This window comes from Manis pentadactyla, chromosome 2 (assembly GCF_030020395.1).
Source record: "Manis pentadactyla isolate mManPen7 chromosome 2, mManPen7.hap1, whole genome shotgun sequence".
NCBI classification, from domain to species: Eukaryota; Metazoa; Chordata; class Mammalia; order Pholidota; family Manidae; genus Manis; species Manis pentadactyla.
The window spans coordinates 99477142-99504497 of NC_080020.1; the positions used below are offsets into that span (position 1 = coordinate 99477142).

The 27356-nt window shown below is 39.2% G+C and overlaps 1 protein-coding gene and 1 long non-coding RNA gene across 3 annotated transcripts in view; one reads left to right on the forward strand and one right to left on the reverse strand.

Moving 5' to 3' along the window:
* Window positions 1-27356, forward strand: part of ANKRD55 (ankyrin repeat domain 55) — a 280917-nt gene that overhangs the window by 184145 nt on the left and 69416 nt on the right. The gene's annotated exons all lie outside the window — the stretch shown is intronic.
* The window catches only part of LOC130681703 (uncharacterized), a 91716-nt gene that overhangs the window by 27874 nt on the left and 36486 nt on the right, over window positions 1-27356 (reverse strand). For both annotated transcript variants that reach the window (XR_008994964.1, XR_008994962.1), the window contains exon 2: window positions 26259-26352. This is a non-coding gene — a long non-coding RNA (uncharacterized LOC130681703). The remainder of the gene's footprint in view (window positions 1-26258; window positions 26353-27356) is intronic.

Genomic DNA, 27356 nt, shown 5'->3' on the forward strand with positions numbered 1-27356 from the left:
AGTGTTGCATTCTCTTAACTAGCTAAGGGCTCTGTTTTTCAGTATCTTAGCCCCAGCATGTTTGCAGCTACTCAGCCACCAAGATGGACCCATGGCAACTCACCTTCCAGGCCAGGCCACGGGAATGGTTCCCAAAGGGAAACAGATCAGGCCAAGAATATTAACCAGTGTACATAGTTGGAAGAAGAATAGCAATTCTGGTTTACTAAGCAGCTCCACATGCAGGCCGTGTGCTAAACTCTGTATTCCTATCACCTCACTTGATCCTTGACACAGCCTGTGAGATATGTCCCATTTCTAGTCCATCTGATGTTACATGACTTGCCCAAGGCCACACAGCACAAGGGCAAGGCTGACATTTTAATTCCACCAACTGACACCCAAGCCCTCTTCATATTCCCCTTCACCACCAAGTTATACCTTCTGGATTCTGATAACCCACACCATCCACTCCTTCATGACCCCAACACAAGAAGGAAAAGAAAGCTGATGGCAGCTTATTGTCTCCAGCTGGGCCTGTAGGTGCCCACAGCCACCACAGTAGCTCCCCAAGACTGGGATTCCATTTGCAATGAGCTCCGCCACTGAGCTTGGCCCAGTGCGACAGGTGACCTCTTCCAGGGTAGGGGTGGATCCAGTCACCAAGGCAGCCTGCCTTTGGGGCAAGGAAGGGCACCAGCATCCTAGGAGGAGGACAAGGCTCAAAGGGTGGGGCTGCACAGGGATGCCACCTGTGGAACTGAGGTGGTGGGAAGGGGGATTGCAAGGTCAGAGTTTGGGTCCATCACAAAAGCTTCTGAAGCCAGGTGGTTCTTTATCATTTTCCCACTCAGGCCACTTGTCCTGGGCAGCAACAGGTTGATGTTTCTCCAAGAGGAAGTTCAGAGAGCTCCAACCCTCTAAACAAGGTCACATGTAAACAGCAGGTGATAAAAAAGAAAAAGAATTATTTTAACCTTAAGACCTATGCTTTGATTGTGGGTAACCTGGAGGTCATTTCTTTGTTTCTAACTCACCACAGTAATCAGAACACAGGCAACTGGGTTTTTTTAAATAATACACCTCATTTTTAAGAACCATAAGCAAGAGGGACACCTGAAATTCATCTAAATTGACAAATTTTTTTGGTATCATTAATCTACGTGAGCAACACCTGAAATTCATCTAAATTGACAAATTTTTTTGGTATCATTAATCTACATGAGCAACATTACAGTTACTAGACTCCCCCCATCATCAAGTTCCCACCACATACCACATTACGGTCACTGTCCATCAGCGTAGTAAGATGCTATAGAATCACTACTTGTCTTCTCTGTGTTGTACTGCCTTCCCTGTGCCCCCTACCCCCTACATTGTGTCTGCTGATTGTAATGTCCCTTTTCACCCCTTGTCCCTCCCTTCCCACCCATCCTCCACAGTCCCTTTCCCTTTGGTAACTGTTAGTCCATTCTTGGGTTCTGTGAGTCTGCTGCTGTTTTCCTCCTTCAGTTTTTTTCTTTGTTCTTATACTCCACATATGAGTGAAATCATTTGATACTTGTCTTTTTCTGCCTAGCTTATTTCACTGAGCATAATACCCTCTAGCTCCATCCATGTTGTTGCAAATGGTAGGATTTGTTTTCTTCTTATGGATGAATAATATTCCATTGTGTGTATGTACCACATCTGCTTTATCCATTCATCTACTGATGGACACTTAGGTTGCTTCCATTTCTTGGCTATTGTAAATAGTACTGCGATAAACATAGGGGTGCATATGTCTTTTTTCAAACTGGGCTGCTGCATTCTTAGGGTAAATTCCTAAGAGTGGAATTCCTAGGTTAAATGGTATTTCTATTTTTAGTTTTTTAAGAAATCTCCATACTGCTTTCCACAATGGTTGAACTAGTTTACATTCCTACCAGCAGTGTAGGAGGGTTCCCCTTTCTCCACATCCTCGCTAACATTTGTTGTTGTTTGTCTTTTGGATGGTGGCCATCCTAACTGGTGTGAGGTGATATCTCATTGTGGTTTTAATTTGCATTTCCCTGATGATTAGCAATGTGGAGCATCTTTTCATGTGTCTGTTGGCCATCTGAATTTCTTCTTTGGAGAAGTGTCTGTTCAGATCCAGTGCCCGTTTTTTTATTGGATTATTTGCTTTTTGTTTGTTGAGGTGTGTGAGCTCTTTATATATTTTGGATGTCAACCGTTTATCGGATATGTCATTTATGAATATATTCTCCCATATGTAAGATGTCTTTTTCTTCTACTGATGGTATCCTTTGCTGTACAGACACTTTTTAGTTTGATATAGTCCCATTTGTTCATTTTTGCTTTTGTTTCTTTGCCCAGGCAGATATGTTCATGAAGAAGTTGCTCATGTTTATGTCCAAGAGATGTTTGCCTATATTTTTTTCTACGAGTTTTATGGTTGCATGACTTACATTCAGGTCTTTGATCCATTCTGAGTTTACTTTTGTGTACACAGTTAGAAAATAATCCAGTTTCACTCTCTTATATGTAGCTGTCCAGTTTTGCCAACACCAGCTGTTGAAGAGGCTGTCATTTCCCCATTGTATATCTATGGCTCCTTTGTCATATATTAATTGGCCATATATGCTTGGGTTTATATATGGTCTCTCTATTCTGTTCCACTGATCTGTGGGTCTGAGCTTCTGCCAGTACCAAATTGTCTTGATTACTGTGGCTTTGTAGTAGAGCTTGAAGTCAGGGAGCATAATTCCCCCTGCTTTATTCTTCCTTCTCAGGATTGCTTTGGCTATTCGGGGTCTTTTGTGGTTCCATATGAATTTTACAGCTATTTGCTCTAGTTCATTGAAGAATATTGCTGGTATTTTGATAGGGATTGCATTGAATCTGTAGATTGCTTTAGGCAGGATGGCCATTTTGACAATATTAATTCTTCCTAGCCAAGAGCATGGGATGAATTTCCATTTGTTAGTGTCCTCTTTAATTTCTTTTAAGAGTGTCCCATAGTTTTCAGGGTATAGGTCTTTCACTTCCTTGGTTAGGTTTATTCCTAGGTATTTTATTCTTTTTGATGCAATTGTAAATGGAATTGTTTTCCTGATTTCTCTATCTGTTAGTTCATCATTAGTGTATAGGAAAGCCACAGATTTCTGTGTGTTAATTTTGTATCCTGCAACTTTGCTGAATTCAGATATTAGTTCTAGTAGTTTTGGAGTGGATTCTTTAAGGTTTTTTATGTACAATATCATGTCATCTGCAAACAGGGACACTTTGACTTCTTCCTTGCCAATCTGGATTCCTTTTATTTCTTTGTGTTGTCTGATTGTCATGGCTAGGACCTCCAGAACAATGTTGAATTAAAGTGGGGACAGTGAGCATCCTTATCTTGTTCCCAATCTTAAAGGAAAAACTTTCAGCTTCTTGCTGTTAAGTATAATGTTGGCTGTGGGTTTGTCATATATGGCCTATATTATGTTGAAGTACTTGCCCTCTATACCCATTTTGTTGAGATTTTTTATCATGAATGGATGTTGAATTTTGTCAAAAGATTTTTCAGCATCTATGGCGATGATCATGTGGTTTTTGTCCTTTTTGTTGATGTAGTAGATGATGTTGGTGGATTTTCGAATGTTGTACCATCCTTGCATCCCTGGGATGAATCCCACTTGATCATGATAGATGATCTTTTTAATGTATTTTTTAATTCGGTTTGCTAATATTTTGTTGAGTATTTTTTTTTTGTAGATAATTATTTTTTATTGAAGGGTAGTTGACACACAGTATTACATTAGTTTCAGGTGTACAACATAGTGATTCAACATTTATATACATGACAATTCTAGGTACCAGCTATCACCCTACCAAGCTGTTACAATATCTTGACTATATTCCTTATGCTATACATTACGTCCCGGTTACTTATTTATTTTACCATTGGAAGTGTGTACTTTTTTTGTGTGTGTTTGAGGGCATCTCTCATATTTATTGATCAAATGGTTGTTAACAATAAAATTCTGTATAGGGGAGTCAATGCTCAATGCACAATCATTAATCCACACCAAGCCTAATTTTCGTCAGTCTCCAATCTTCTCAGGCATAACAAACAAGTTCTTACATGGAGAACAAATTCTTACATAGTGAATAAGTTACATAGGGCAGACATCACAGAAACTTTTGGTTTTGCTCATGCATTATGAACTATAAACAGTCAGTTCAAATATGAATACTCATTTGATTTTTATACTTGATTTATATGTGGATACCACATTTCTCTCTTTATTATTATTTTTAATAAAATGCTGAAGTGGTAGATAGATACAAGATAAAGGTAGAAAACATAGTTTAGTGTTGTAAGGGAGCAAATGTAGATGACCAGGTGTGTGCCTGTAGACTATGTGTTAATCCAAGCTAGACAAGGGCAATAAAACATCCACATATGCAGAAGATTTCTCTCAGAACAGGGGGGGTGAGGTTCTAAGCCTCACCTCTATTGATCCCCAATTTCTCACCTGATGACCCCCCTGCGACTGTGCCTGTCTTAGGTTGTTCCTCCCTTGAGGAATCTTACCTGTCTCTGGCTAACCAGTCATCTTCCGGGGCCATACAGGGAAATGTAAAGTTGGTAAGTGAGAGAGAAGCCTTATTGTTTGAAATGGTTAGCTTTTTATTTTTTTGCATATTTATGCCCTGTAGCTTCTATGCCCAGCATTTGTCTTGAGGTATCTTTACCACTTGGAAGAATTATGATACTCGGTAAATTTGATATGAGGTATGAATTCTATTTAAGGGTTATAATTAGGAAGGAAGAAGAAAAGCTATAGAAGTAGCAGGCGGCAGAAAACATGGGAAGATTGATTATTTCTTTGACATATCTTCTTGTAGAGTAACTTCAGCATGTATAGGTTTTAAGCTACTACTTAAATTGCGCACACACATTAACATAATAGGAGTATAGTTACATAACCAAAGCATACCTGTAATTACCAGCCATCTCCAGTGAAACCAAGAAAACCAGTTAGGCACCTTAGGCATTTGTGAAAACTTATCTATGATATGGTGGATATTGTCCAACTGAACTTGAACAGTCTGAGAGAAATCAGACAAATTAAAACAACCCATTCCTGGGGACTGTTCACATGCCATATGTTCTTTTAACAGTAAATAGTCTGTAGTTGTAAGACTTTGGAGTGCTACAATTTGCACTTCTCCTAATTCTTGGTTGAGTTCCAACAGTATAGATCCAGTCCAATTTGTTGTTTTACTGTATGCACAGGCCAGCTTAGATATCTCCTTCCTCATTCCCATGGCAAGTCCAGGAGCTGGTGGGATGAGTGCATCTACAGCTGTAGCAGTGCCTGGATCTTTGTTGGGGCTTTTTGATGATCATCTTCTGGCATGAGTCTTCCAGAGAGTGCTGATGTTGGAAGTTCTTTTTCATATCGTGTCTTAGTTCATTTTCGGGGTAGCCCAATTAGGCTTTGATCCTCTGTATAAACACAAACAGACCCTTTGCCTACACTTTTATATGCCCTTTATACCCTTGTGTAGAACTTATTGGAGGTCTCCACACAGGAACTGCCTTTTTTTTTTTTTTTGGTATCATTAATCTACACTTACATGACGAATATTATGTTTACTAGGCTCTCCCCTATACCAGGTCCCCCCTATAAACCCCTTTACAGTCATTGTCCATCAGCATAGCAAATGTTGTAGAATCACTACTTGCCTTCTCTGTGTTGTACCGCCCTCCCCTTACTCCCACCCCCCCCATGGATGCTAATCTTAATACCCCCCTACTACTCCCCCCCCTTTATCCATCCCTACCCACCCATCCTCCCCAGTCCCTTTCCCTTTGGTACCTGTTAGTCCATTCTTGAGTTCTGTGATTCTGCTGCTGTTTTGTTCCTTCAGTTTTTCCTTTGTTCTTATATTCCACAGATGAGTGAAATCATTTGGTATTTCTCTCTCTCCACTTGGCTTGTTTCACTGAGCATAATACCCTCCAGCTCCATCCATGTTGCTGCAAATGGTACAATTTGCCCTTTTCTTATGGCTGAGTAGTATTCCATTGTGTATATGTACCACATCTTCTTTATCCATTCATCTATCAATGGACATTTAGGTTGCTTCCAATTCTTGGCTATTGTAAATAGTACTGCGATAAACATAGGGGTGCACTGATCTTTCTCATACTTGATTGCTGCATTCTTAGGGTAAATTCCTAGGAGTGCAATTCCTGGGTCAAATGGTAAATCTGTTTTGAGCATTTTGATGTACCTCCATACTGCTTTCCACAATGGTTGAACTAACTTACATTCCCACCAGCAGTGTAGGAGGGTTCCCCTTTCTCCACAGCCTCGCCAACATTTGTTGTTGTTTGTCTTTTGGATGGCAGCCATCCTTACTGGTGTGAGGTGATACCTCATTGTAGTTTTAATTTGCATTTCTCTGATAATTAACGATGTGAAGCATCTTTTCATGTGTCTGTTGGCCATCTGTATTTCTTTTTTGGAGAACTGTCTGTTCAGTTCCTCTGCCCATTTTTTAATTGGGTTATTTGTTTTTTGTTTGTTGAGGCGTGTGAGCTCTTTATATATTCTGGACGTCAAGCCTTTATCGGATGTGTCATTTTAAAATATATTCTCCCATACTGTAGGGATCCTTCTTGTTCTATTGATGGTGTCTTTTGCTGTACAGAAGCTTTTCAGCTTAATATAGTCCCACTTACTCATTTTTGCTATTGTTTTCCTTGCCCGGGGAGATATGTTCAAGAAGAGGTCACTCATGTTTATGTCTAAGAGGTTTTTGCCTATGTTTTCTTCCAAGAGTTTAATGGTTTCATGACTTACATTCAGGTCTTTGATCCATTTTGAGTTTACTTTTGTATATGGGGTTAGACAATGGTCCAGTTTCATTCTCCTACATGTAGCTGTCCAGTTTTGCCAGCACCACCTGTTGAAGAGACTGTCATTTTGCCATTGTATGTCCATGGCTCCTTTATCAAATATTAATTGACCATATATGTCTGGGTTAATGTCTGGATTCTCTAGTCTGTTCCATTGGTCTGTGGCTCTGCTCTTGTGCCAGTACCAAATTGTCTTGATTACTATGGCTTTATAGTAGAGCTTGAAGTTGGGGAGTGAGATCCCCCCTACTTTATTCTTCTTTCTCAGGATTGCTTTGGCTATTCGGGGTCTTTGGTGTTTCCATATGAATTTTTGAATTATTTGTTCCAGTTCATTGAAGAATGTTGCTGGTAGTTTCATAGGGATTGCATCAAATCTGTATATTGCTTTGGGCAGGATGGCCATTTTGACGATATTAATTCTTCCTAGCCACGAGCATGGGATGAGTTTCCATCTGTTAGTGTCCCCTTTAATTTCTCTTAAGAATGACTTGTAGTTTTCAGAGTATAAGTCTTTCACTTCCTTGGTTAGGTTTATTCCTAGGTATTTTTTTTTTCATGCAATTGTGAATGGAGTTGTTTTCCTGATTTCTCTTTCTGTTGGTTCATTGTTAGTATATAGGAAAGCCACAGATTTCTGTGTGTTGATTTTGTATCCTGCAACTTTGCTGTATTCCAATATCAGTTCTAGTAGTTTTGGGGTGGAGTCTTTAGGGTTTTTTATGTACAGTATCACGTCATCTGCAAATAGTGACAGTTTAACTTCTTCTTTACCAATCTGGATTCCTTGTATTTCTTTGTTTTGTCTGATTGCCGTGGCTAGGACCTCCAGTACTATGTTAAATAACAGTGGAGAGAGTGGGCATCCCTGTCTAGTTCCCGATCTCAGAGGAAATGCTTTCAGCTTCTCGCTGTTCAATATAATGTTGGCTGTGGGTTTATCATAAATGGCTTTTTTTATGTTGAGATACTTGCCCTCTATTCCCATTTTGCTGAGAGTTTTTATCATGAATGGATGTTGAACTTTGTCAAATGCTTTTTCAGCATCTATGGAGATGATCATGTGGTTTTTGTCTTTCTTTTTGTTGATGTGGTGGATGATGTTGATGGACTTTCGAATGTTGTACCATCCTTGCACCCCTGGGATGAATTCCACTTGGTCATGGTGTATGATCCTTTTGATGTATTTTTTTTTTTTTTTTTTTTTAGGGTCTAGAGTAGGGCTTTATTGAAATATGTTTTCCTTTTTTTTTTTTTTTAACTTTTTTTTTTTTTTTATTGAAGGGTAGTTGACACACAGTATTACATTACATGAGTTTCAAGTGTACAACACAGTGGTAGAACATTTATATACATAATTCTAGGTTCCAGCTATCACCCTACCAGGCTGTTACAATATCTTGACTATATTCCTTATGCTATACCTTACATCCCGGTTACTAATTTATTTTACCATTGGAAGTCTGTCCTTTTTTTTTGTTTTGTTTTGTGAGGGCATCTCTCATAGTTATTGATCAAATGGTTGTTAACAACAATAAAATTCTGTATAGGAGAGTCAATGCTCAATGCACAATCATTATTCCACCCCAAGCCTAATTTTTGTCAGTCTCCAATCTTCTGAGGCATAACAAACAAGTTTTTACATGTAGAACAAATTCTTACATAATGAATAAGTTACATAGTGAACAGTACAAGGGCAGTCATCACAGAAACTTTCGGTTTTGCTCATGCATTATGAACTATAAACAGTCAGTTCAAATATGAATACTCATTTGGTTTTTATACTTGATTTATATGTGGATACCACATTTCTCTCTTTATTATTATTATTTTTAATAAAATGCTGAAGTGGTAGGTAGATACAAGATAAAGGTAGAAAACATAGTTTAGTGTTGTAAGAGAGCAAATGTAGATGATCAGGTGTGTGCCTGTAGACTATGTGTTAATCCAAGCTAGACCAGGGCAATAAAACATCCACGTATGCAGAACATTTCTCTCAGAACGGGGGGGTGAGGTTCTAAGCCTCACCTCTGTTGATCCCCAATTTCTCACCTGATGGCCCCCCTGCGACTGTGCCTGTCTTAGGTTGTTCCTCCCTTGAGGAATCTTACCCGTCTCTGGCTAACCAGTCATCTTCCGGGGCCATACAGGGAAATGTAAAGTTGGTAAGTGAGAGAGAAGCCTTATTGTTTGAAAAAGTTAGCTTTTTACTTCTTTGCATATTTATGCCCTGTCGCTTCTATGCCCAGCATTGTCTTGAGGTATCTTTACCACTTGGAAGAATTATGATACTCGGTAAATTTGATATGAGGCACAAATTCTATTTAAGGGTTGTAATTAGGAAGGAAGAAGAAAAGCTATAGAAGTAGCAGGCGGAAGAAAACATGGGAAGATTGATTATTTCTTTGATATATCTTCTTGTAGAGTAACTTCAGCATGTATAGGTTTTAAGCTACTACTTAAATTGCACACACACATTAACATAATAGGAGTATAGTTACATAACCAAAGCATATCTGTAATTACCAGCCATCTGCAGTGAAACCAAGAAAACCAGTTAGGCACCTTAGGCATTTGTGAAAACTTATCTATGATATGGTGGATATTGTCCAAATGAACTTGAACAGTCTGAGAGAAATCAGACAAATTAAAACAACCCATTCCTGGGGACTGTTCACATGCCATATGTTCTTTTAACAATAAATAGTTTGTAGTTGTAAGACTTTGGAGCGCTACAATTTGCACTTCTCCAAATTCTTGGTTGAGTTCCAACAGTATAGATCCAGTCCAATTTTGTTGTTTTACTGTATGCACAGGCCAGCTTAGATATCTCCTTCCTCATTCCCATGGCAGGTCCAGGAACGGGTGGGATGAGTGCATCTACAGCTGTAGCAGTGCGTGGATCTTTGTTGGGGTTTTTTGATGATCATCTTCTGGCATGAGTCTTCCAGAGGGTGCAGATGTTGGAAGTTCTTTTTCATATCGTATCTTAGTTCATTTTCGGGGTAGCCCAATTAGGCTTTGATCCTCTGTATAAACACAAACAGACCCTTTGCCTACACTTTTATATGCCCTTTATACCCTTGTGTAGAACTCGTTGGAGGTTACCACACAGGAACTGCCCTTTTTTTTTTTTTTTTTGCTATCACTAATCTACACTTACATGATGAATATTATGTTTACTAGGCTCTCCCCTATACCAGGTCTCCCCTATAAACCCTTTACAGTCACTGTCCATCAGCATAGCAAAATGTTGTAGAATCACTACTTGCCTTCTCTGTGTTGTACAGCCCTCCCTTTTCTCCTACCCCCCCATGCATGTTAATCTTAATACCCCCCCTACTTCTCCCCCCCTTATCCCTCCCTACCCACCCATCCTCCCCAGTCCCTTTCCCTTTGGTACCTGTTAGTCCATTCTTGAGTTCTGTGATTCTGCTGCTGTTTTGTTCCTTCAGTTTTTCCTTTGTTCTTATATTCCACAGATAAGTGAAATCATTTGGTATTTCTCTTTCTCCACTTGGCTTGTTTCACTGAGCATAATACCCTCCAGCTCCATCCATGTTGCTGCAAATGATTGGATTTGCCCTTTTCTTATGGCTGAGTAGTATTCCATTGTGTATATGTACCACATCTTCTTTATCCATTCATCTATTGATGGACATTTAGGTTGCTTCCAATTCTTGGCTATTGTAAATAGTGCTGCAATAAACATAGGGGTGCATCTGTCTTTCTCAAACTTGATTGCTGCATTCTTAGGGTAAATTCCTAGGAGTGGAATTCCTGGGTCAAATGGTAAGTCTGTTTTGAGCATTTTGATGTACCTCCATACTGCTTTCCACAATGGTTGAACAAGTTTACATTCCCACCAGCAGTGTAGGAGGGTTCCCCTTTCTCCACAGCCTCGCCAACATTTGTTGTTGTTTGTCTTTTGGATGGCAGCCATCCTTACTGGTGTGAGGTGATACCTCATTGTAGTTTTAATTTGCATTTCTCTGATAATTAGCGATGTGGAGCATCTTTTCATGTGTCTGTTGGCCATCTGTATTTCTTTTTTGGAGAACTGTCTGTTCAGTTCCTCTGCCCATTTTTTAATTGGGTTATTTGTTTTTTGTTTGTTGAGGCGTGAGAGCTCCTTATATATTCTGGATGTCAAGCCTTTATCGGATCTGTCATTTTCAAATATATTCTCCCATACTGTAGGGATCCTTCTTGTTCTATTGATGGTGTCTTTTGCTGTACAGAAGCTTTTCAGCTTAATATAGTCCCACTTACTCATTTTTGCTGTTGTTTTCCTTGCCCGGGGAGATATGTTCAAGAAGAGGTCACTCATGTTTATGTCTAAGAGGTTTTCGCCTATGTTTTCTTCCAAGAGTTTAATGGTTTCATGGCTTACATTCAGGTCTTTGATCCATTTTGAGTTTACTTTTGTATATGGGGTTAGACAATGGTCCAGTTTCATTCTCCTACATGTAGCTGTCCAGTTTTGCCAGCACCACCTGTTGAAGAGACTGTCATTTTGCCATTGTATGTCCATGGCTCCTTTATCAAATATTAATTGACCATATATGTCTGGGTTAATGTCTGGATTCTCTAGTCTGTTCCATTGGTCTGTGGCTCTGCTCTTGTGCCAGTACCAAATTGTCTTGATTACTATGGCTTTATAGTAGAGCTTGAAGTTGGGGAGTGAGATCCCCCCTACTTTATTCTTCTTTCTCAGGATTGCTTTGGCTATTCGGGGTCTTTGGTGTTTCCATATGAATTTTTGAATTATTTGTTCCAGTTCATTGAAGAATGTTGCTGGTAGTTTCATAGGGATTGCATCAAATCTGTATATTGCTTTGGGCAGGATGGCCATTTTAACGATATTAATTCTTCCTAGCCACGAGCATGGGATGAGTTTCCATCTGTTAGTGTCCCCTTTAATTTCTCTTAAGAGTGACTTGTAGTTTTCAGAGTATAAGTCTTTCACTTCTTTCGTTAGGTTTATTCCTAGGTATTTTATTTTTTTTGATGCAATTGTGAATGGAGTTGTTTTCCTGATTTCTCTCTCTGTTGGTTCATTGTTAGTATATAGGAAAGCCACAGATTTCTGTGTGTTGATTTTGTATCCTGCAACTTTGCTGTATTCCGATATCAGTTCTAGTAGTTTTGGGGTGGAGTCTTTAGGGTTTTTTATGTACAGTATCATGTCATCTGCAAATAGTGACAGTTTGACTTCTTCTTTACCAATCTGGATTCCTTGTATTTCTTTATTTTGTCTGATTGCCGTGGCTAGGACCTCCAGTACTATGTTAAATAACAGTGGAGAGAGTGGGCATCCCTGTCTAGTTCCCGATCTCAGAGGAAATGCTTTCAGCTTCTCGCTGTTCAATATAATGTTGGCTGTGGGTTTATCATAGATGGCCTTTATTATGTTGAGGTACTTGCCCTCTATTCCCATTTTGCTGAGAGTTTTTAACATGAATGGATGTTGAACTTTGTCAAATGCTTTTTCAGCATCTATGGAGATGATCATGTGGTTTTTGTCTTTCTTTTTGTTGATGTGGTGGATGATGTTGATGGACTTTCGAATGTTGTACCATCCTTGCATCCCTGGAATGAATCCCACTTGGTCATGGTGTATGATCCTTTTGATGTATTTTTGAATTCGGTTTGCTAATATTTTGTTGAGTATTTTTGCATCTACGTTCATCAGGGATATTGGTCTGTAGTTTTCTTTTTTGGTGGGGTCTTTGCCTGGTTTTGGTATTAGGGTGATGTTAGCTTCATAGAATGAGTTTGGGAGTATCCCCTCCTCCTCTATTTTTTGGAAAACTTTAAGGAGAATGGGTATTATGTCTTCCCTGTATGTCTGATAAAATTCCGAGGTAAATCCATCTGGCCCGGGGGTTTTGTTCTTTGGTAGTTTTTTGATTACCGCTTCAATTTCATTGCTGGTAATTGGTCTGTTTAGATTTTCTGTTTCTTTTTGGGTCAATCTTGGAAGGTTGTATTTTTCTAGGAAGTTGTCCATTTCTCCTAGGTTTCCCAGCTTGTTAGCATATAGGTTTTCATAGTATTCTCCAATAATTCTTTGCATTTCCGTGGGGTCCGTCGTGATTTTTCCTTTCTCGTTTCTGATACTGTTGATTTGTGTTGACTCTCTTTTCTTCTTAATAAGTCTGTCTAGAGGCTTATCTATTTTGTTTATTTTCTCGAAGAACCAGCTCTTGGTTTCATTGATTTTTGCTATTGTTTTATTCTTCTCAATTTTATTTATTTCTTCTCTGATCTTTATTATGTCCCTCCTTCTGCTGACCTTAGGCCTCATCTGTTCTTCTTTTTCCAATTTCGATAATTGTGACATTAGACCATTCATTTGGGATTGCTCTTCCTTTTTTAAATGTGCTTGGATTGCTATATACTTTCCTCTTAGGACTGCTTTTGCTGTGTCCCACAGAAGTTGGGGCTTAGTGTTGTTGTTGTCATTTGTTTCCATATATTGCTGGATCTCCATTTTGATTTGGTCATTGATCCATTGATTATTTAGGAGCGTGTTGTTAAGCCTCCATGTGTTTGTGAGCCTCTTTGCTTTCTTTGTACAGTTTATTTCTAGTTTTATGCCTTTGTGGTCTGAGAAGTTGGTTGGTAGGATTTCAATCTTTTCGAATTTTCTGAGGCTCTTTTTGTGGCCTAGTATGTGGTCTATTCTGGAGAATGTTCCGTGTGCACTTGAGAAGAATGTATATCCCGCTGCTTTTGGATGTAGAGTTCTATAGATGTCTATTAGGTCCATCTGCTCTACTGTGTTGTTCAGTGCTTCTGTGTCCTTACTTATTTTCTGCCCAGTGGATCTATCCTTTGGGGTGAGTGGTGTGTTGAAGTCTCCTAGAATGAATGCATTGCAGTCTATATCCCCCTTTAGTTCTGTTAGTATTTGTTTCACATATGCTGGTGCTCCTGTGTTGGATGCATATATATTTAGAATGGTTATATCCTCTTGTTGGACTGAGCCCTTTATCATTATGTAGTGTCCTTCTTTATCTCTTGTTACTCTCTTTGTTTTGAAGTCTATTTTGTCTGATATTAGTACTGCAACCCCTGCTTTCTTCTCGCTGTTGTTTGCTTGAAATATGTTTTTCCATCCCTTGACTTTTAGTCTGTACATGTCTTTGGGTTTGAGGTGAGTTTCTTGTAAGCAGCATATAGATGGGTCTTGCTTTTTTATCCATTCTATTACTCTGTGTCTTTTGATTGGTGCATTCAGCCCATTAACATTTAGGGTGACTATTGAAAGATATGTACTTATTGCCATTGCAAGCTTTAAATTCGTGGTTACCAAAGGTTCAAGGTTAGCCTCTTTAGTATCTTACTGCCTAACTTAGCTCACTTATTGTGCTGTTATATACACTGTTTGGAGATTCTTTTCTTCTCTCCCTTCTTATTCCTCCTCCTCGATTCTTCATATATTGGGTGTTTTGTGCTGTGCTCTTTCTAGAAGTGCTCCCATCTAGAGCAGTCCCTGTAAGATGTTCTGTAGAGGTGGTTTGTGGGAAGCAAATTCCCTCAGCTTTTGTTTGTCTGGGAATTGTTTAATCCCACCGTCATATTTGAATGATAGTCGTGGTGGATACAATATCCTTGGTTCAAGGCCCTTCTGTTTCATTGTATTAAATATATCATGCCTTTCTCTTCTGGCCTGTAGGGTTTCTGTCGAGAAATCTGATGTTAGCCTGTTGGTTTTCCTTTATAGGTGACCTTTTTCTCTCAAGCTGCCTTTAAAACTCTTTCCTTGTCCTTGATATTTGCCATTTTAATTATTATGTGTCTTGGTGTTGTCCTCCTTGGATCCTTTCTGTTGGGGGTTCTGTGTATTTCCGTGGTCTGTTCGATTATTTCCTCCCCCAGTTTGTGGAAGTTTTCAGCAATTATTTCTTCTAAGATATTTTCCATCTCTTTTCCTCTCTCTTCTTCTTCTGGGACCCCTATAATATGGATATTGCTCCTTTTGGTTGGTCACACAGTTCTCTTAATATTGTTTCATTCCTGGAGATCCTTTTGTCTCTCTCTATGTCAGCTTCTATGCGTTCCTGTTCTCTGGTTTCAATTCCATCAATGGCCTCTTGCATCCTATCCATTCTGCTTATAAACCCTTCCAGAGTTTGTTTCATTTCTGTGATCTCCTTTCTGGCATCTGTGATCTCCCTCCGGACTTCATTCCATTTCTCTTGCGTATTTCTTTGCATATCTATCAGCATGTTTATGATTCTTCTTTTGAATTCTTTTTCAGGAAGACTGGTTAGGTCTGTCTCCTTCTCTGGTGTTGTCTCTGTGATCTTTTTCAGCCTGTAGCTTTGCCTTTTCATGATTATAGGAATAGTTTGCAGAGCTGGGACGAGTGATGGCTGGAAGAACTTCCTTTCTTGTTGGTTTGTGTCCCTCCTCTCCTGGGAGAACAGCGACCTCTAGTGGCTTGTGCTGCGTAGCTGCACGCAGACAGGGTTTCTGCTTCCTGCCCGCCTGCTACGGAGTTTATTGCCACTGTTGCTGTGGTCATGGCCTGGCTCGGGCAGCTACTCCAAAGTAGTGGAGTCGCGTTGAAGCGGGAGCAGCTGAGAGGCTATTTATCTCCGTAAGGGGCCTCCCTGCTCCCTGCAGCCCAGGGGTTAGGGTGCCCAGAGATCCCGGATTCCCTACCTCTGTATTAAGTGTCCCGCCCTGCCCCTTTAAGACTTCCAAAAAGCACCCGTCAAAACAAAACAACGACTGCCAAAAAAAAAAAAAAAAAAAAAGATTTAAAAAAAAAAAAAAATTTTTTTTAATTAAAAAAAAAAAGGTGGCCACTCGTTTTTCTTTATTCTCCGGCGCCAGCCTCAGGCCTCTCCTCACCGGTCTTGCTGCCCTGTTTCCCTAGTATTGGGGTCCCTATCCCTTTAAGACTTCCAAAAAGCGCTTGCCAAAACAAAGCAGAAAAAAAAAATTCGTCACGCACTTTTCTTATGTCCTCCAGTGCCCGGCCTCCAGTGCCCGCTCACTGTTCTTGCTGCCCTGTTTTCCTAGTATCCAGGGCCCCCTGGGCACATACTGTGTCTGGGCCTGGATGGCTGGGGCTGGGCGTTTGGCAGTCCTGGCCTCCGTCTCCTTCCCGCTCTGCCTATTCTTCTCCCGCCGGGAGTTGGGGGGATGGGCGCTCAGCTCCCGCCGGGCCGGGGCTTGTATCTTACCCCCTTCGTGAGGCGCTGGGTTCTCTTAGGTGCGGATGTGGTCTGGATATTGTCCTGTGTCCTCTGGTCTTTATTCTAGGAAGGGTTGTCTTTGTTATATTTTCATAGATATATGTGGTTTTGGGAGGAGATTTCCGCTGCTCTACTCACGCCATCTTCTGCCCTTCTCTTGTTGAGTATTTTTGCATGTATGTTCATCAGGGATATTGGTCTGTAATTTTCTTTTTTGTTGTGTCTTTGCCTGGCTTTGATATTAGAGTGATGTTGGCCTCGTAGAATGAGTTTGGGAGTATTACCTCCTCTTCTACTTTTTGGAAAACTTTAAGGAGGATGGGTATTAGGTCTTCACTAAACGTTTGATAAAATTCAGCAGTGAAACCATCTGGTCCAGGCATTTATTCTTAGGTAGTTTTTTGATTACCAATTCAATTTCTTTGCTGGTAATTGGTCTATTCAGATTTTCTGTTTCTTCCTGGGTCAGCTTTGGAAGGTTGTATTTATCTAGAAAGTTGTCCATTTCTTCTAGGTTATCCAGTTTGTTTCCATATAATTTTTCATAGTATTCTCTCATAATTCTTTGTATTTCTGTGGTGTCTGTGGTGATTTTTCCTTTCTCATTTCTGATTCTGTTTATGTGTGTAGACTCTCTTTTTTTCTTGATTAGTCTGGCTAGGGGTTTATCTATTTTGTTTATTTTCTTGAAGAACCAGCTTCTGCTTTCATTGATTCTTTCTATTGTTTTATTCTTCTCAATTTTATTTATTTCTGCTTTAATCTTTATTATGTCCCTCCTTCTAGTGCTTTGGGCCTCATTTTTTCTTCCTTTTCTAGTTTCATTAACTGTGAGCTTAGACTGTTCATTTGGGATTGTTCTTCTTTCCTGAGGTGTGCCTGTATTGCAATATATTTCCCTCTTAGCACGGCCGTCGCTGCATCCCACAAATTTTGTGTTGTTGAATTATTGTTGTCATTTGTCTCCATATATTTCTTGATCTCTGTTTTTATTTGGTCATTGATCCATTTATTATTTAGGAGCATGTTATTAACCCTCCATGTGTTTGTGGGCCTTTTCATTTTCTTTGTGTAATTTATTTCTAGTTTCATACCTTTGTAATCTGGGAAGCTGGTTGGTACAATTTCAATCTTTTTGAATTTACTGAGGCTCTTTTTGTGGCCTAGTATGTGGTCTATTCTTGAAAATGTTCCATGTGCACTTGAGAAGAATGTGTATCCTGTTGCTTTTGGATGGAGTGTTCTGTAGATGTCTGTTAGGTCCATCTGTTCTAATACGTTGTTCAGTGCCTCTGTCTCTTTATTTATTTTCTGTCTGGTTGATCTGTCCTTTGGAGTGAGTGGTGTGTTGAAGTCTCCTAGAATGAATACATTGCATTCTATTTCCCCCTTTAATTCTGTTAGTATTTTTTTCACATATGTAAGGGATCCTGTGTTGGGTGCATAGATATTTATAATAGTTGTATCCTCTTGTTGGACTGACCCCTTTATCATTATGTAATGTCCTTCTTTGTCTCTTGTGACTTTCTTTGTTTTGAAGTCTATTTTGTCTGATATAAGTACTGCAACTCCTGCTTTTTCCTCCCTGTTAATTGCATTTCAGAAAAAGTTGCATATCTTTTTCCATCCCTTTACTTTCAGTCTGTGTATGTCTTTGGGTTTAAAGTAAGTCTCTTGTAGGCAGCATATAGATGGGTCTTGTTTTTAATCCATTCAGTGACTCTATGTCTTTTGATTGGTGCATTCAGATCATTTACATTTAGGGTGGTTATTGACAGATATGTACTTATTGCCATTGCAGGCTTTAGACTGGTGGTTACCAGAGGTTCAAGGGTAATTCCTTACTATCTAACAGTCTAATTTAACTCACTTCGCATGCTATTACAAACACAACCTAAAGGTTCTTCATTTTTCTTTTTTTTTTCCTTCCTTTTTCTTCATCCTCCATTCTTTGTATGTTATGAATCATATTCTGTGCTCTTTGTCTATCCCTTCAGTGACATCTATTTAGCCTTAGGAATACTTCCATCTATAGGAGTCCCTCCAAAATGTACTGTAGAGGTTGTTTGTGGGAGGTAAATTCTCTCAACTTTTTCTTATCTGAAAATTGTTTAATCCCTCTTTCAAATTTAAATGATAACCTTGCTGGGTATAGTATTCTTGGTTCAAGGCTCTTCTGCTTCATTGCATTAAATAAATCATGCCACTCCCTTCTGGCCTGTAAGGTTTCTGTTGAGAAGTCTGATGGTAGCCTGATGGGTTTTCCTTTGTACGTGATCTTTTTCTCTCTCTGGCTGCTTTTAAAAGTCTGTCTTTATCCTTGATCTTTGCCATTTTAATTATTATATGTCTTGCTGTTGTCTTCCTTGGGTCCCTTGTGTTGGGAGATCTGTGCACCTCCATGGCCTGAGAGACTATCTCCTTCCCCAGATTGGGGAAGTTTTCAGTAATTACCTCCTCAATGACACTTTCTATCCCTTTTTCTCTCTCTTCTTCTTCTGGTACCCCTATAATATGAATATTGTTCTGTTTGGATTGGTCACACAGTTCTCTCAATATTCTTTCATTCTTAGAGATTCTTCTTTGTCTTTGTGCCTCAGCTTCTTTGTATTCCTCTTCTCTAATTTCTATTCCATTTACCATCTCTTCTACTATGTCGAATCTGCTTTTAAATCCCTCCATTGTATGTTTCGTTTCAGATATGGAATTTCTTAATGATTGAATCTCTGACTTAAATTCATTCCTGAGTTCTTGAATATTTTACTCTACCTCCATAAGCATGTTTATGACTTTTATTTTGAACTTTCTTTCAGGCAGATTGGTGAGTTCAGTTTCATTAGACTCTTTTGCTGGTGTTTGTGAGATTTTGGTCTGAACCATGTTCTCTTGATGTTTCATAATTCTGTGTGGTGCCCACTAGTGCCCAGAAGCTCCAGTCTCTGGATTTACTCAGCCCCTAGAGTGAGGCTGGGGGTTATAGGGGAGCGGAGCTGGTGCCTGGGGGACAGAAAGATCTGTTTCCTGATTCCCATCTACAGCGCCTGTCTCAAGTGTCAGATCCAGTGGGCCAAGCACACAGGTGTAAGCCTCTGTGCTTTGCATCTCTAGCTGTTGTAGGCTGAGCCTCCTTCTGGCTGGCCTGATGCCAGCACAGTGATTGCTGGTTTATGAACCGGTGCCGGCAGGCTAGGAGGAAGGCACAGCAGGCTGCATGTCACAGTGGGGGGCCTCGGAGCTGAGTAGGCAGCCAGGGGGATGGGGTGCCTGAAGCTCCTCAAAGTTCCCAACCTGCTGGGCAGAGCATGCCCAGGCAACCTTATCCAGCTCTCCCCTCCCCCCTGTAGCAAGTTCCCTGCAAACCCCACTCCTTCAGCAACCCTCTTGCTTCTAGGAAGCCTCTCAAACCGCCTGCCTCTCCTTTGTCCCAGAGCGGCTGGGTGTGGATCCCCTCCTCCACAAATGGCTGCAATCTGTCTCTCAAGCACTCCACCTGTGTGAGCTCCCTAACATCCAGGGCACCACACAGTGTAGGTTTCTGCTCCCAAAGCAGACCTCCAGGGCTGGGTGTTTAGCAGTTCTAGGCTTCCACCCCTGCCCCGCTCCATTTCTCTTCCTCCTGCTGGTGAGCTGGGGTGGGGGAAGGGATTGGGTCCCGTCTGATAAAGGCTTACATACGTTACCTTGTGTTAGTGAGGTCTGCTCTGTTCGTGAGGTCTGCATGCAGTCTGGTTCAGCCTTCTTTCTTGTTGCTGTTTTAGGATTCGTTGTAGCAATTAACTATGTTTTCATACTGTTTGTGGTTTTGGGAGGAATTCTCCGTCTCACCTCTCATGCCGCCATCTTGAATCTCCCTGAATTGACACTTTTATCCTTCTGATTACTTAGCACTGCTCAAAACTAGTGTCCTAGAGTTTGGGCCACCACTTGACTGGGTGGGTATGACCCCTGCATATAGAGGGCAGTCCTGACGGCTTCATGGGTATCTGCTTTCAGGTGGTCACAGCAGAAACCAGTGTAAGGATGACTCCTGGAAGTGTTTTGCTTTAGAATAGTAGTTGTTCTTTTAGAATTGAAAGGCACCTCAGTAAACGTGTAATCCCACTCCCTCACTTTTTATATGTCAAAACTGAAACACGGAGGTGCTGGGGTGCCATGAGCTGTAATCGCCACTGGAGCTGAACTGAACTTCCTGGTTCCAGAGCTGCTGCTTACTGTGTGGCCCAGTGGTTCAGCATCTCTAACCTCACTTTCCTACCTGGTAAGCTAAGATGATGCTACTGCAAGGTTTGCTTATAAAGACTGAATTAATCAGTACATACAAAGCATCTGCAGCCATATGTGGCCCATAGCAAAAGGATTCTTGTAAAGATTTAATGAAGTAATACATATAGAGCACTTGGAACCATGGCTGGCCTGGAGTAATCACTTAGCAAGTGCTGGTGAGTCTTAAAAAAGACCTACCTAAGGTCACATGGACAACTGCTCATCCCAGGTCAAGAGAACATCCCAGCCCTCCAGATAGCTCCTCCTCTGTGAGAATTCACAGCACAGTACCATGTTTTATCTTGAAATTGGAATTGGCAGCATTTGCCTGAGCAGGAAAACATCAGAAGGAAACAAACTCTCCAGGAAAGCTCACAGATTTGGAGAGCTTCTATGTGCCCTTTCCTCTGTTTCTGGTCTTCTATCCTCTGTATTTAAGACTTGCCTTCTAAACAAACCCTAGATTAACTCTTTCCTTTACTTAAAAGCCTGCCACTTTCCATGCTGATGCCAGATAGGTTTCTGGGCTCTCTACACTGTTCTAGGAATCTAGCTAGTTTTGTTAGAGCAGGCAGTTAGTTAGACATAAACAGGAGAAAGAGGCCAGCTCATCACCAAGGAAGACTCCTCCCTGCCAAACCCTAAGCCCTCCTTAGTTCCCAGTTCCACAGTCAAGGACATCTCACTTACAAGGAGGCCCGAACAGTCAAGGACACCTTGATTGTCAAGAGGCCGAGGACCACAGGGACTTCCCTGATTACAGGGCATGCACAAGATCTGAAGACCTTGTCCAAAAGTAACCCTACCTCATTAAAATAACATCTAAATCTAATTAGCATTGTGGTTTGGCTCCCACCCCCATGGACTTTGCCTACCTACTTATGCATAAGGTGCCTGCACATTGAGAAAAAGGTTATGTAACCTAGAGCTGTCGATCAACCTGTCAATCAAATGATTTAAGATGTGGAACAGGACTTCCTGCCATCTTAAGAAAAAGTAAAAGCCAATCTATCCCCAAGAGCAGAGCTGCTTCTGGTTTCCAGAGAGTCCACTCTTCTGTGTTGATAGTGTACTTTTTGCTTTAACCCAGTAAATTCCTCACTTCTTTTTCTTGCTCTCTGGTCTTTCTACTGAATTCTTTCCTTTGACAAGACAACAATCTGGGAAACAGTGCATTCCACTGGTAACAGTTTCAAGGCAGAATCTCACTTTTTAATTATTATAGTTTCTTAATATTTTACTTCTTGATAGAAGAAACATCCTTCAGTACTTTTTTTTTCTATTTTATTGAATATTCTTAACCATTTTTTGTCTCTGCTTTTTTTTGGTTTTGCTTTTGGAATGATAATACATTCATACATTTTCTCTAGATTATTTCACTTTCAAGGTATAAAACAATATGCAGTGAAAAATCTACCCTCCCCACAAACCAATCCCTCCCACCATCAAATTTCCCTCCTTGAAAGCAAAGCAATGTAAGCAGTTTCTTATGCATCTTTCCAGACAGAGTCTACATATAGATAAGCAAATACTTAAGTATGTTCTTTTTTTCTTCTTTAATGCATGAAGTTCCATTTATTTTTACAAATGAAAGCTACATTTTCCTGAGGCCCACTCCCCCAAAAAACTGTTGGTACTTTTATTGATACATTAAACTTACAAATGAATCTGTAATTATTTAAATGGCTTATACTGTTTAGTCGTCCTATTTGAGAACATGGCATGAATTCAACTCTTCTGTTATATTCCTCAATAAAGTACTGTAGTTTTCCTCATTAACATTCTGAACACTTATTCCTGGGTATTTTATATTTTCATTGTAAAGAGTTATTTTCAATGTAAGGAGTGATTTTTCTCCTTACATTATTTAAAATAGGAGATCTACTTTTATATTTATTTTAAAATCTAGGTAACTTAAACAAGTCTTATTAATTCTAATGGTTTTGTGACCATTAGGATTTGCCATCCTGTGCACAGGATGAAACCAGATGGATGGTTTCAAATCCTGCTCTGCCACTTAATAGCTGTGGAGAAATGATTAAACCTCTCTATGCCTCAGTTTGTTCATCTGTGAAAAGGGATAAAGATACTATACTTCATAAAATTGTTGAAACAAATAAATAGCCTGATCCTAATAAAACTTAGGACAGTGCATGGGACACGAGTCATCTGTTCAAGTTGGCCATTATTAAATTGTGATAATTTTGTTCTTTCTTTGTGATTACTATGTCTCATTTCCTTTTGCTTCTTCTTATTGCATTAGATGAAGCTTGTCTTCTTCCTCTATTATTTCACTTTTACGTGTGATGTTTGAAATTGATTAGAAATAAATGTACTTCATCATATTAAGAATGTTAGTTTTACTGAAATGTATTTGATATACAATATTAATTGGTTTCAGGTGTACAACATAATGATTCAACGATTATATACATTACAAAATGCTCACCATGATAGGAATAGTTACCATCTGTCAACTTACAAAGATATTATAATATTATTGACTAGATTCCCTTTGCTGTACTTTCATCCCTGTGGCTAGTTTATTTCATAATTGGAAGTTTGTATCTCTTTATTCCCTTCACCTATTTTGTCCATACCCCCCATACCCTTCCTTCCCTATAGCAACCACTAGTCTGTTCTCTGTGTTTATGGGTCTGTTTCTGTTTTGTTTGTTTGCTTTGTTTTTTAGATTACACATATAAGCAAAATCAGATGGCATTTGCTTTTCTCTGTCTGACTTATTTCACTTAGCATAATTTCTTCCAGTCCTTCCATGTTGTCACAAATGACAAGATTTCATTCTTTTTGTGGCTGAGTAATATTCCATTACATTTACATACCACATCTTTTTATCCATCATCAGTCAATGGACTCTAGGTTGCTTCCACACCTTGGTTATTATAAAAAATGCTGTGATATCATAGGAGTGCATATATCTTTTCAAATAAGTGATTCTGTTTTCTTTGGGTAAATTCCCAGAAGTGGAATTACTGGATTATATGGTATCTCTGTTTTTAGTTTCTTGAGAAACCTCCATACTGCTTTCCATAGTGGCTGAACTATTTTACAGTCCCCCAAACAGTATACAAGTGTTCTCTTTTCTCCATAACCTTGCTAACACTTGTTATTTCATGGATTTTGATAATAGTCATTCTGACTAGTGTGAGGTGGTATCTCATTGTGGTTTTGATTTGCATTTCCCTGATGATTAGTGATGTTGAGCATCTTTTCATGTGTCTGTAGGCCATCTGTATGTCTCCTTTCAAAAAATGTCTATTCAAGTCCTCTGCCCATTTTTTAATCAGATTATTTTATTTTTTTTGTGTTGAGTTATATGAGTTCTTTATATGCTTTGGATATTAACCCCTTATCAGATGTGTCATTTGCAAATATATTCTCCCATACAATAAGTTGCCTTTTCATTTTATTGATGGTTTCCTTTGCTGTGCAGAAGCTTTTAGTTTAATATAATCCCACTTGTTTATTACTGCTTTGGTTTTCCTTGCCTGGAGAGACATATCCGGAAAAAAATTACTAATGATGTTGTTCAAGAGTTTTCTGCCTGTATTTTCTTCTAGGAGTTTTATTGTTTCAGGTTTTAATTTAGACCTTTATTCTATTACAAGTTTACTTTTGTATATGGTGTGATCCAGTGATCCAATTTCATTCTTTTGCATGTAGCTGTCCAGTTTTCTCAATACCATTTATTGAAGAGAATGTCTTTTCCTCACTGTGTATTCTTGCTTCCTTTACCATATATTAATTGACCATATAGGCATGAGTTTATTTTTGGACTGTCTGTTCTGTTCCATTGATCCATGTGTCTACTTTTGTTCCACTACCATGCTGTTTTGAGTACTATAGTTCTGCAGTATGGTTTGAAATCAGAGAACATGATTTGTTCTCTAGCTTTGTTCTTCTTTCTCAACACTGCTTTGGCTATTCAGGGGCTTTTGTGGAAGAATGTTATCTTTCATTTCTAGATACTAGGCATTTTTTTAGAAGCAGATATCAAATTTTATCAAGTGCTATTCTAGTCTTTGTTCATATAATCATGTATTTTCCCTTTGCTCTATTGGTATAATATATTTTAATAGATATTGGAAATTAAAACATCTTTATATTTAGAATAAACTCAGTTTGATCATGGTATATTATTCTTTCAATATCCAACTAAAGTTGATCTGGTAGAATGTAATTTTGGAATTCTGTATTCCAAAATTGAATTTGTCCATAGGTGCCTCTCTGTGTGTATATGCATCTTTACCAGTTTATGTTAGAAAATAAATTAGAAAATTTTCACTTTTTTTCTGTATTTCAGTATGAGATTTACTTATTCCTTGGACATTTTTGACATTATTTTAATATTTTAAAAGAAGTCATTCTGCCTCACTTTAGAATCTTTATGCCACACCACTAACTTTAGTTCTCCCTCTGTTGTACAACTAACTCTTCATATATGTGTTTCCAATTCTCAATTTATGTGTAAATTTTACTTCTGCTACAAATGAGCATAAACTCCAGCCCAATGATGTCCTTCAGACAGAATGCTGAGCCACACAGCTTTTGTAACAGAGTGGAGAGTGGGGTACTGGCTGCTGTAAGAAAGAATAGAATATGGAATGTCTATCCAGTACCAAAGAAAGGTCACAAGTTTACTGGGATGTATGAGGGCTTTTGCCGGAGTGTAAGGGCAGTTATTAAGAATAGTACATGTGGGTCAGAGGGTGGAATCTGAGGTCTAACAGCCTGAAGCCTCCTCTGAGTTTCACCACTTACAACTTGTATGACTTTGGGTAAGTCACTTTCCTGCCCCCATGCCTCAGTTGCCATAAAATGGGAATAATTGTAGTACCTACTTCATAAGATGATAAATGAGTTAATTTATAGAAAGTATTTAGCACAGTGCCCCAGTGCATAATAAGCCCAATGTTAACTGTTGACCATCATTATTATTGCTATTCAGATAGTGACAGAGACTCCTATGAACAGTGCAATCACAATGAATGCTTTCAAAGCTACTAGAAGACATTGTGCTCTAGGAGTGATTGTATCAGTTTTTGCTAACAAATGTAGGTTGTTCTACATTTGTTAACCCCTTCAAATGTGCTGCCAAATAATCTAGAATTCAAAACTGTACAGAAAGCACAAAAAAGCTAAGAACCATAACTGTGAACTAACCACAAGACTGTCTCAAATGTGACTGAGGTGCACTTTGGCAATATGCCCAAGTACATGCGTGCACCACTGCAAGGAGTGTAGTTCTGGGGTCCCTGCTTTCCAAGCCACAATGTCAGTGAACCAGCTTCAGGAGAAGCCTCCTCTAAGATGTTAATAATGATCTAGTGTGTGATAAGGTTACCATTACAAATTAGTGAGAAAAGGGATAATATCCATTAATTGACTATTTGGGAGAAAATTAATTATGGCATGTAAAAATAAAGTTTAAAATTCCATATAATTATAGCTAAATGTTAAACAAATAAATATAAGGTTTCATACAGGTTAGGATTTTTCCAATCATAAAAGCAATGAAATACATTTTTAAGTGCAATATCTGTATATTTTGAAAATGTGTTTTTCAAAAACCAGCAAAACAAGCTGAGAACATTAATGGTAAATAGGGAAAATAGCTGTAGCATAAATAACAGGTGAAGAGTACATGTCCTATTTCTAAAGCTCTTTCAAGTTAATTTTACAGATAGCTCGAAATAATAAAGACACCAATAAATAATTCATAAAATGGCCATAAACATATGAAAAAGCTCTCTCAGGAGCAATAAAAGAAATGGTCATTGAAAATGATAAACTATTTTGCTACTGACACATCAGCAGTGATTTTTTAAAAAACAGTAATGCATGGGATCATTAAGAATGAGAATGAAAGGTATACTCACAAGCTCTGCTGGGAGAGGATGGGTTGGTTCAACCTTTCTGCAAGACAATCTGACAGAGTCCATTTGACAAATGCATTGACTCCCAAGTTCACTTCTAGGAATGCATCCAAAGGAAATAAGGATACACAAAAAGATATACATGCATAAATATTATAGCATTATTTGGAATAGGCACAGATATATTAGCCCAAAAAAGAGAAACAATTTCAATGTCCAATAATATGAGAATTATTAAATCAGTTGTATTAAGCTCAGTCAATGGAATTTTTTGCCACATCTTTTAAATAATGTTTTCAAATCTTACCTTACGACATGGGAAAGTATTTATGATCAAATATAGAGTGAAAAGGAACAAAAATCACAATTATATATACAGCATGATCTTCGTTTTGTAAAAAACAAATATATGTGTAACTCCAGCACTGTGCTCAGAACTGTCAAGTCATTGTTAAAATAGTAAAATGTTTCTCTGTATCCTCAGATCACTAGGGATTGCCTGTCCTCCTATACCCACCATTCCCAGAAACACAGACACCACCATAATCCAGCAATTTAAAAGTTAAAGATCCCACCCAAAGCTGTTAGTCCTGCCTCCATTCTGCCCCCATTCTGACAAACCATTGCTTAGATCCTTTTAAATCACCCTTGACCTGTCCCTTATTAGGGAAGGGGAATTCAACTGCAGGGAGGGTGGAGGTTCGCTTAATAAATGAGCAACAAAATGGCCTTGTTGTTAGCCAAATTCAGCTGAATCTTAGAAAATTTTAGTTGTATTTTCAGTTTCTGTCTTTGTATTTCAATCTGTAGAAAGATCACAGTGTGAGACACTCAAGGTTTGCTTTGCTAGCTTGGCCACCTAGCCCTACCCCACCAGCACCTTTGCCCCTAAGCTTTAGCCACAGGCATGAGGCCCTGTCCTGATCCCCGAGGGTGCTACCTGCCTCAGCTGTCCGTCTTCCAGAACTTTCTCCCTCTTGTTCTTGCCTCCAGGCCCCATAGCTTTTTGGACCTTTTAACCCCTTTATTTGCTCCTCAGGAGCTTCCTTCTCTTTTCTGTGGCTGGTGGGTTGGGTTACCACTCATTTTCATCCATGTCCA